The sequence below is a fragment of the Eptatretus burgeri genome, chromosome 3 (assembly GCF_056783735.1).
Source record: "Eptatretus burgeri isolate ZD-2024b chromosome 3, Ebu_testis_v1, whole genome shotgun sequence".
Classification (NCBI taxonomy): Eukaryota; Metazoa; Chordata; class Myxini; order Myxiniformes; family Myxinidae; genus Eptatretus; species Eptatretus burgeri.
Genome location: NC_140963.1, coordinates 9,859,526 through 9,868,501, shown reverse-complemented (window position 1 = coordinate 9,868,501; position 8,976 = coordinate 9,859,526). Strand labels below are relative to the sequence as shown.

The window sequence follows — 8,976 nt, the reverse complement described above, 5'->3', positions numbered from 1 at the left end:
GAGAGAGTGGAATAAGAAGAAAGTGTGGGACCAGTGTTGAGACCAACTACATTCGAATTTCCCTTACTAAACTATTCTATTCAGAACCTGATGATGAATGTCAAAGCAATATCATCTTCCTGATGATTAACTTGATTGGCAGCCATACTTACTTCGGTGCAAAATGCAAGGAAGCTTTGATCTACATCCTTTCTAATCAGATTAATGGACCAGATGAATATCCACTGTCTGTTCTGGAATGTGCCAAAAAATTCATGAGAATTGTAGAACCACTGACACGCTGTGATCACATTTACATTTGTCCAGACTATAACTTGTTGTGTCAGTGTGTGGATGACCTGATGTAATCAAGATGGTACGAAAGTATACAAGAAAAACACAGAATGCCAGTATTGCTCCAGATGTAATTATTCGTGCTGCAAGACAGGTGATAGACAGCAAGATACCATGTAGAACTGTTTCCAAAGAGTTTGACATTCCACATGTTACTTTGCAACGATACTGTCTCAAACTGAAGGGAATGAACACTGAAAATGCAGGCGAGTTTCCAGATATTCGTGTTGGATACTGGAATGGGAAGCAAGTGTTTGACAGTGTTGAAGAAGAGATGCTTGTTTCCTACATTTTGAAAGCATCACAACTGTACTATGGCCTTGCACCAAAAGAGCTTAGAAGTTTGGCATATGAATTTGCACTCAAAAATAATAAGAACATGCCTGAGAATTGGAAGGAAAACAGATCAGCTGGACCAGATTGGCTGTCCGGTTTTCTAAAGCGACACACAAAAATCTCCATCAGAACTCCAGAGGCAACATCCCTCAGTCGGGCAACAAGTTTTAACCAACACAATGTTAAGTCGTTCTTTGAGAATTTGGAGACAGTGATGACAAGGCATAAAATTCAGTGTAAGGACATTTGGAATATTGATGAAACAGGCTGCACAACAGTGCAGAAACCAAGCAAAGTTATTGCAGGGAAGGGTGTAAAACAAGTTGGTGCTATGACCTCTGCAGAACATGGAGCTCTTGTCACTACTGATTTTTTTGTCTCAGTATGAGAAATTATCTGAGCTTATAGTCCAAATAGTGTGAAACATGATCTAAAGTCATGTTTTGATCATTGTGATGTTTGTTCAAAGAAAGAATATTTTCATAGTGAGGTAATAAAGTTGGTTTAGCAAGAATAGAGTCTGTTGCAGTCATGTGTTGAGGGAAAGTTTTATCTTGCCCCACACAGTGTTTCAACTAACCCATGAGCGGGGCAAGTCAGAACAGTCAAACACCTCTTACGTTTTGGGCTATGGAAAACTATTTATATATTATTACTGTTCTTGATCACTGTTGAAGTGCAGTTCTTTCACTGGGCTATCACATACAACTCCTAACGTATCTAGTACTAAGAAAGATTTCATGTGAGAACCAAAAATGTGAAAAGTGTTCCATTTAGCCTCGGTCTCCCCTACTGACCACAGGAACAGTTAGAAGGAGAGAAAAGAGGGTGCTAAGAATCTCTGGGTTTTACTCGGATGCCATCGGACGGTGGACGGATGCAAGTGTAACGGATGCAGCCTTTTGGATGAAGAAAATCTAACTCTGGAGGAAGAATTTAACAACACTAAATGGGATGTAATTGAGCTCAGTTAAAGGCCTGGTCACACCTTGACGTTTTAGCCAACGTATGCCGATTTTTGAATTTTTTTTCTAAAACGCTGGCACACGTTGAATACGTTATGGGTAAGTTTTGATAACATTGAGAGCACGCTGAAAAACACTGCCATACGTCGTTGTACGTTGGCTTTAAACGTTGTACTTTTCGGTTGTCCTCAAATTTTTTCATGCTTAAATTTCACGACGTATGCCGGCGTATGACTCACACGTTCCGCTACGCTGGCCACAAGTTGTATGCACGGTCTGCGATCGTTGACAGACGTCAACACATGCTACTTGTAAGTTAATCATAAGTTGAGACACGCCGAGGTAATGTTTAGCGTACTCGAAACTTATTTCTAACCTATGATTAACGTGTTGTTGGCATGTCACGCGATCGTTGCCACACATCGACAGACGTTACTTTTAAGTTACTCATAGGCTGAAAGACGTCGGTATAATGGATCGTCCTTGCGTCAGCGTCCACGGCCACGGCCAGGACACTTATTTGCAGCATTCTTCAAACTTTTCTTCGGCATGACGAGGATGTTCACACTTCGATGTCTAGCTTGGCTATGATTCCAATTGTCCATCGGCAGTGTCTATTTAAAATAGTCGAGTTTGAGCGTTTTAACACGTTCAGAAGAAACGCTTCAAATTTCCAAACCCCAGCGTCAAAAAACAAAGGCGAGTGACAGCAATTAAAATCGTTCATTGTAAACAATGAAAATAGCTGAGTGGTACCGTTTAAAAGTCGTTGAGTGTAAAATAAAATCCAATTGTTGAGCCCAAGCGTCTACTTTCAATAGTGGGGTTTGAGCGATTTAGCACGTTCAATAGAAACGATTAAAATTTCCGAGTGCCAGCATCAAAAAACAAAGGCGAGTGACAGCAATTTAAATCGTTCATTGTAAACAATGAAAATGGCTGAGTGGTACCGTTTAAAAGTCGATGAGTGCAAAAAAAAAAAATCCAATTGTTGAGCGCAAGTGTCTACTTTCAATAGTGGAGATGCAGCCATTTAAATAGTTGAGTGGCAGCCTATGAACCTACCCGTGGACACGCGGACGCAAGGAGGATCCATCATAACCCACACCCTCCCCCTCACACTCACCTACTACTGCCAACATGAACAAACTACTACTGATACTGATACTGATACTGTTACTGCTGACATGGACATCGACTCAAAAAGGAACTCGAAAACACTGTTGGGTTCCCCTTTTATGAGCAGCATTTTTATATACCAATTCCCAAAACCGCTGGGAACACGTCTTTATATGGCAGTTGTAAGCTAGAAACACATTCATTTTTTTTTTGTCGACCGGAAGACGTCATTGGAATACGTCTACATACATCGATGTGTGTTGGGACTACGTAAAGAATTGGTTCAAAGCACGTCAAACATAAGTTAGAAATAAGTTTCGCGTAAAAAAGACATTACCGCGACGTGTTTCGACTTATGAGTAGCTTATAAGTAGCCTTTGTGGACGTGTGTAAGCGTCCGCATATCGTGTGTAAAACTTATCCCCATCGCATGCGGAACGTGTGTCATACGCCGAGTACTTCGTAAAATTTTGAACATGTTTAAAATTTATTGACGTACTCTACTTACTACGACGTATGATAGCGTACTTTAGCGTTCTACTCACGTATACCAAACTTACTCATACCGTATTTGACCTGCCCCAACGTTTTAGACACATTTTTCTTAGGTCGGCATACGCTGGCAAGATCGCCAAGGTGTGACCGCAATGTTGACACTTCCATTTCTACGGCAGTTATGATTCGAATCGTTGTGCGTCAGCCTTTTAATAGGCTACGTCACGACATCGTCGGCGATGCGTGCAACGCGCTATGCCGAAGTTAGACTACCGTTGGGCATCGGTTGTGTAGGCCGACAACAGGTTCAGCATTCGTTGGTATAAGTTATCTATAACACAACGAAACGTTCTGTGTCCATTACTAATATGTTATGCATACGACCAACTCGTTATGAATACGTCCGAATCTTAAAAAAAAAAAACATCAAAAGTTCAACGTCAGCCAGCGTTTTACATACATTTTAATACGTTGCCTTCGCTGGCTAAAACGTCAAGGTGTGACCGGGCCTTAAGCAAGACAAAAAGGGAAATATATACTGCAATTTATATATTGTTACTTGTTTTATCCAAGTGACAAAATAAGTAAGCACTATGTATAGTGTAATAGTTTCCTGCTAAAACCCATTAATCTGGACTATTACTTCCTGTGTGTTTCCAAATTGAAATGAACAATATATTTAAGCATCCAGAAAAAGAAAGAAAAAGGGATTGACGAGTACAACCATCAACTCACCGAGGTGATAGAAGACACAGCTTCAGCAAATGCAACGAATAACAGAACAGATGTAACAAGTTGTCAGAAATAATAATAATAATAATAATAATAATAAATTTAATGAAGAAAGTTGAAATGAGGAACCATATTGAAGGAAATAATTAAATACTGTGAAATGAGTAAAACTCTATGGAAGAAGACTTGGTGAGAGAAGATGGAAGAAGCTTCATTGAAAGAAAATGAAAATTTTTTAATGGAGAACAGAAGGTTAAAGTGGAGTTAATTTTTTTTGAAATTTTGGTGAACAAGCAGTTAAATGGAGGAATTATTGCACAGAGATCACATAATTCTCTAAACAACACCAATGTCTTGCTATTTAAAGTATAACAGAAAAAATAAGGAAACCATCCAACTCTTGACCACCGATGCGCAAAAAAGGAGTTGGATGGGCGTGTAGTATAAATTACTGTCCAATGAGCCCGCTCTCCAATATCTATACATTGTTCACAAAAGTTATCAAGAAACCAACTCACAATTTAATTGGCCAACAACCAACCATGAGAGGAAGCAGATTTTAGAAGTGGTTACCTAACAATGTGGCACCTTTCAAATAATAAATCGGCTCCTGGTAAAAGAAAGAGAATATATATTGCCCTTGTGCTGAGCATTTATCGATTCTAAAAAAAACCTTTCGATATTGCAGAGACGAATGCCATCATCAAAGCTCTACATTGTCGAAATGTCAACTTCCGCTATGTCGACTTGTTAAGGGAAGTCTCCATTGATGAAACAGTAACCTTGAAACTGCACCAAAGTTGTGGCAAGATCAAAAAGCATCAGACAAGGTGACACGATCTCACCAAGATTATTCACCACATGCCTATAAGGCATGTCCCAACAGTTACACTGGGGAAAATAAATTAATAAACGCAGACGGAGCAAGGACAAAACCACGTAGGACTTTCAGATGATGATGTTTTCCTTTCAAGTAACCATCATGATTTTCCCCTGAACAACTGAAAATCATGATGGAAGAGTTTATTTTGGAGGGTTGGGAGCCTGAAGTAGAAATTAGTATGACAAAGGCAAAAATAATGTTCAATAATTATAACAAAAGCAATCAATTTAACTTGATCATTGCAGAATTGAAGAACCCAACAATTACATTGATGTCGACCGACCCATAAAAATGAACACAAATCACTTTGAAGAATTGAAGGGATGTACTGTACAAGAGCAGGTTTCACATTATTTGGAAAATTATACAATCGAGTCACTAAAAGCAAACTGTCTTTCGGTCTGAAAAACAAAGTTTAATTTAAAAAAAGAACGAATGGTTGCATTCATAACCAAAGATGACCATTCACATGCGACGTGTGAACATCCGAGTACATGAATTATGAATCTATTTACAGTGTAGGAAGTGTGGCACACCACGCTGTGTGATCACAAGCAGTTTAACCCGGTGTCAATGAATGTGCAAGGAGACACAACCACTTGCTATCTGCAGTTTAGGGAAGCAATTTTAAATTTGGCTAGGATGCCAGCAATACCTCAGCAACTAATGTCAGCAGCTGAGTGTCCAGACGTCCATCCTCGGGATGGTGCACTCTTTAATGTCTGTAAAGCACCAGTCCGGTAGTTTATATTCAGGCCGAGAATCGAACCCAGATTAGATAGTGCCAAGGTAAATGTGCTACCAATGCACCCTCCTGTCAGACGAGCCTCTGCCGGACTAAGATTTAATAATTCCAGTCATACGTCGCACTGAAGTGGTGTGCAGGTTTTTATCTTCCTCCTGCTTCCTGGTTTTGAGTTATTATCGCTGAATACACAAACCTGGGACAATCATAGAATCATATTATAATTGCACCAAAAATGTAATAAGCTTTTCTTTCCGACATCCCGAAAGAGAGGGCAAAATATAACCTTCCTCATCCTAAATGTTCTTGAATTATTGTTGAAAAATACTTGTTTGTACTTGAACCTGACGCCAGCGGTATACAATTATAGAATTGTTCCAAAATTGAATTTCCTCTTCTTTGATGTATTGAAGAGGTGAACAAAATTTAAGCTTCATATGACCAAGCGTTGAGTGTTATCAACCCAACAAACGACAAACTAACAACAATTCGTATAGCTGCTCAGGCTTTGAGATTTCAAACACCAAGTGGTCTTCATTCAGAAGCATTTTGATGAAGACCACTCAGGAGTTAAACTTGAGGCCCAGAAGCCTTGCCAAGTGGGCAGCCATAATATTGTTGGTCATGCCTTTTATTTACCTCTGCCACCGAAGGTGGAAGGAGGTTCTGTGTTCACCGCTATTTATGTGTCTGTTTGTCTATGAGTTGGATATCTCAAAAAGTTGTGGACGGATTGGACGAAATTTGGTGGACAGGTTGGGTGTGTGCCAAGGACGAATTGCTTTGATTTAGATGAAGATCCGAATCCAGATCCGGATACAAATTAAAATAAATATTTTTAAAAGTGATTCTTCATCATTGAGAGATCGTGTCAAACACTATATATATATATATATATATATATATATATATATATATATATATATATATATATATATATATATATATATATATATATATATATATATATATATATATACATACACACACATATATACATATATACCAAGATATTTCAAAAAGTTGTTGACGGATTATGACAAAATAGGTGGATGAGTTGGTAAGGTAACAAGATAAAGCCGATTCGATTTTGGTTCAAGTCTGGATGCAGATCCGGCTTATCAGTGGGATACAAAACGTAAACGAATCAGCCTGGTGGCGGTATGTGCTCCACCTAGTGCTGCTGTAGTTATGAATGGGAATATTTCCAACGAGCGGTATGCGCTCCACCTAGTGCTGCTGTAGTTATGAATGTGGATCTTTCCAACGACAACCTTTTTTTTTGTAAACAACTGAGTAACAAAGTGATACTTCCCTTTGGAGATAAATCACGAATAAAATATTCATAACACCAAACACGCATTTTATAGCAAACATATTCAAGTATCGTGAAGTTATATGGTTCAACACATTGCAGCAACCATTCGCAAACAAATGTGCTATTGAGGCAAATACCAGAACATACTAACGTAATTGTTGCAATTTATTCCAAATTTGCTAACACATTCGGTGACGGACATACAGGAATGTATGCCTTTTCAGGTTACAGCAGTAAAGACATTTTCAAAACAAATGAACCTGTTAAAGAGGTTTCAGAAACAAAATTCGATGTTTTTGTTTCAACCATAACAGTCTGTCTGCATAATGAGGGCCAAGGAAATGTGGGTAGCTTTTTGCACATATACGTCGACACTTACATTTGTCACGAGCACGGGGAAATGCTTTATATTCTGGGTGAATGAAAGGAATGCGAGCAGGGAATCGGCTGCACTGCAGATGCTTGAATGGTACCTGAGAGAATCTCTGAGTAAGTGTATGTGTCCCTAATACAAAATAGCTCGATACACAATGGAAACACAGGCTTTCGCTAACATCCAACACACACGCTTGAGAACCTGCAAAACCCCTCAGTCACCGATTAATTTAATTATTTAATTATTTTTAAATAGAATCCCAAAAAAGAATGAATGGATGACATTTCAGCAGAGAAAGAGAGAAATTCAATCCCGACGTGCATACGATAGTGCTCGCAAGTTTGTAAAGCATAATAGCTCATTCTTCCTGAAAAATCAACCAATTTGTCCTCAACGACAATACATAAAATCATGGCAGAACCTGAAAGCACAACTTAAGAGTGTTAAAGCATCTGTCAATATAGTGGCTGGTGTTCAGTTCAGCCCAGGTATCAATAACGAGCCCGGGACAATGATTGACTTTAATTCGAACATGGCTGTTCCTTTCATCCATCCTTGATGTACATGCTTTTCACAGAAGGTATACCTATGTTCATGCTTGTTCGACCTACTGTTTGCAGGTATTGAACCAGAAAAGCAGTGAAAGAAGGAAATGAAGGCTATAGCTACTTTGCGTTGCTCCAGTAAGCAGGTGAGCGATTGGATTGGATTACGCTGCGATATAGACTGGTTGAGAATAAATTACCTTTTCCACACTCAATTTCCTTTTCATGTTTTCCTGTATAATCGAAATAGATAAGTGGCTTTGGAGGAATGAGGTGATAGCTTAAGAAAAGGTTTTAAACATGTGGCTATAACTAAAAGGATTCAGTGGAAACGTTTCCCATGAGGGTGGGTTGAGCTGGGTTCATGGACGAGCCGCTTCAGTCAATGATGCAAAATCCACAGCTAAAGCCGAGCACATAGATAGGTTTCCAAAGAGTTAAAGGAGTAGTTGAGCAGGAGATAACATCGGTAGTGTAGAATTTATCACCAACTTTCATGATTTCTCAGATTTTGCATTTCAAGCACATTCCAGATTTCTTCATTGAAACTGTCTCAACAACATGTATTTGTTTTGCTTAATTGGGTGGGAATCTTAATGATGTATTTTGGATAAAAACGGGTATTTTATATGTTGGAGTAAAGCAGAATTTATTTTGTTAATCACATAAGATGGATAAAAGGTTATAAACCGTTTATTGGTCGGTGTTGTATGTGGGTGACGTCTCGGTTGGTGGTGACTGTGGGAGGTCTCCAATGCTGTAAATGATTGGAGGTGGTTTGTTTTATAGGTTAGGTGGGTAACTTTGAAAATGGTTGTCATCTCTGTGGTGGAGGATCGGTTGAAGAGAGACTGTCGTGTTTGTTGGGTATGTCTATGGCAGGCGCACGCGTTGACGAGGATATGGGTGGCATGGGGGGGGGGGGGGAGTGTGGGTGGCATTGGGGTGGCATGGGGGGGAAGTGTGGGTGGCATGAGGGGGCAAGTATGGGTTGCATGGATACAAAAAAATAGTTTTGTATTTTTTTTTAGATGGGTGGGTTGTGGGACATTGATGGAATCTTTGATAACGTTTTGTCGGGTTGTGGCCTGGGAACATTGGTGGTGGTGCATGCCAGAGGAAACAATGT

The 8,976-nt window shown here is 39.4% G+C and overlaps 1 long non-coding RNA gene across 1 annotated transcript in view; it reads left to right on the top strand.

The window, feature by feature from the left end:
• The first annotated feature begins 7,920 nt into the window (after positions 1-7,920).
• LOC147029381 (uncharacterized) overlaps positions 7,921-8,976 on the top strand; it is a 103,487-nt gene continuing 102,431 nt past the window's right edge. Inside the window, exon 1 of the long non-coding RNA XR_015055708.1 lies at positions 7,921-7,993. This is a non-coding gene — a long non-coding RNA (uncharacterized LOC147029381). The remainder of the gene's footprint in view (positions 7,994-8,976) is intronic.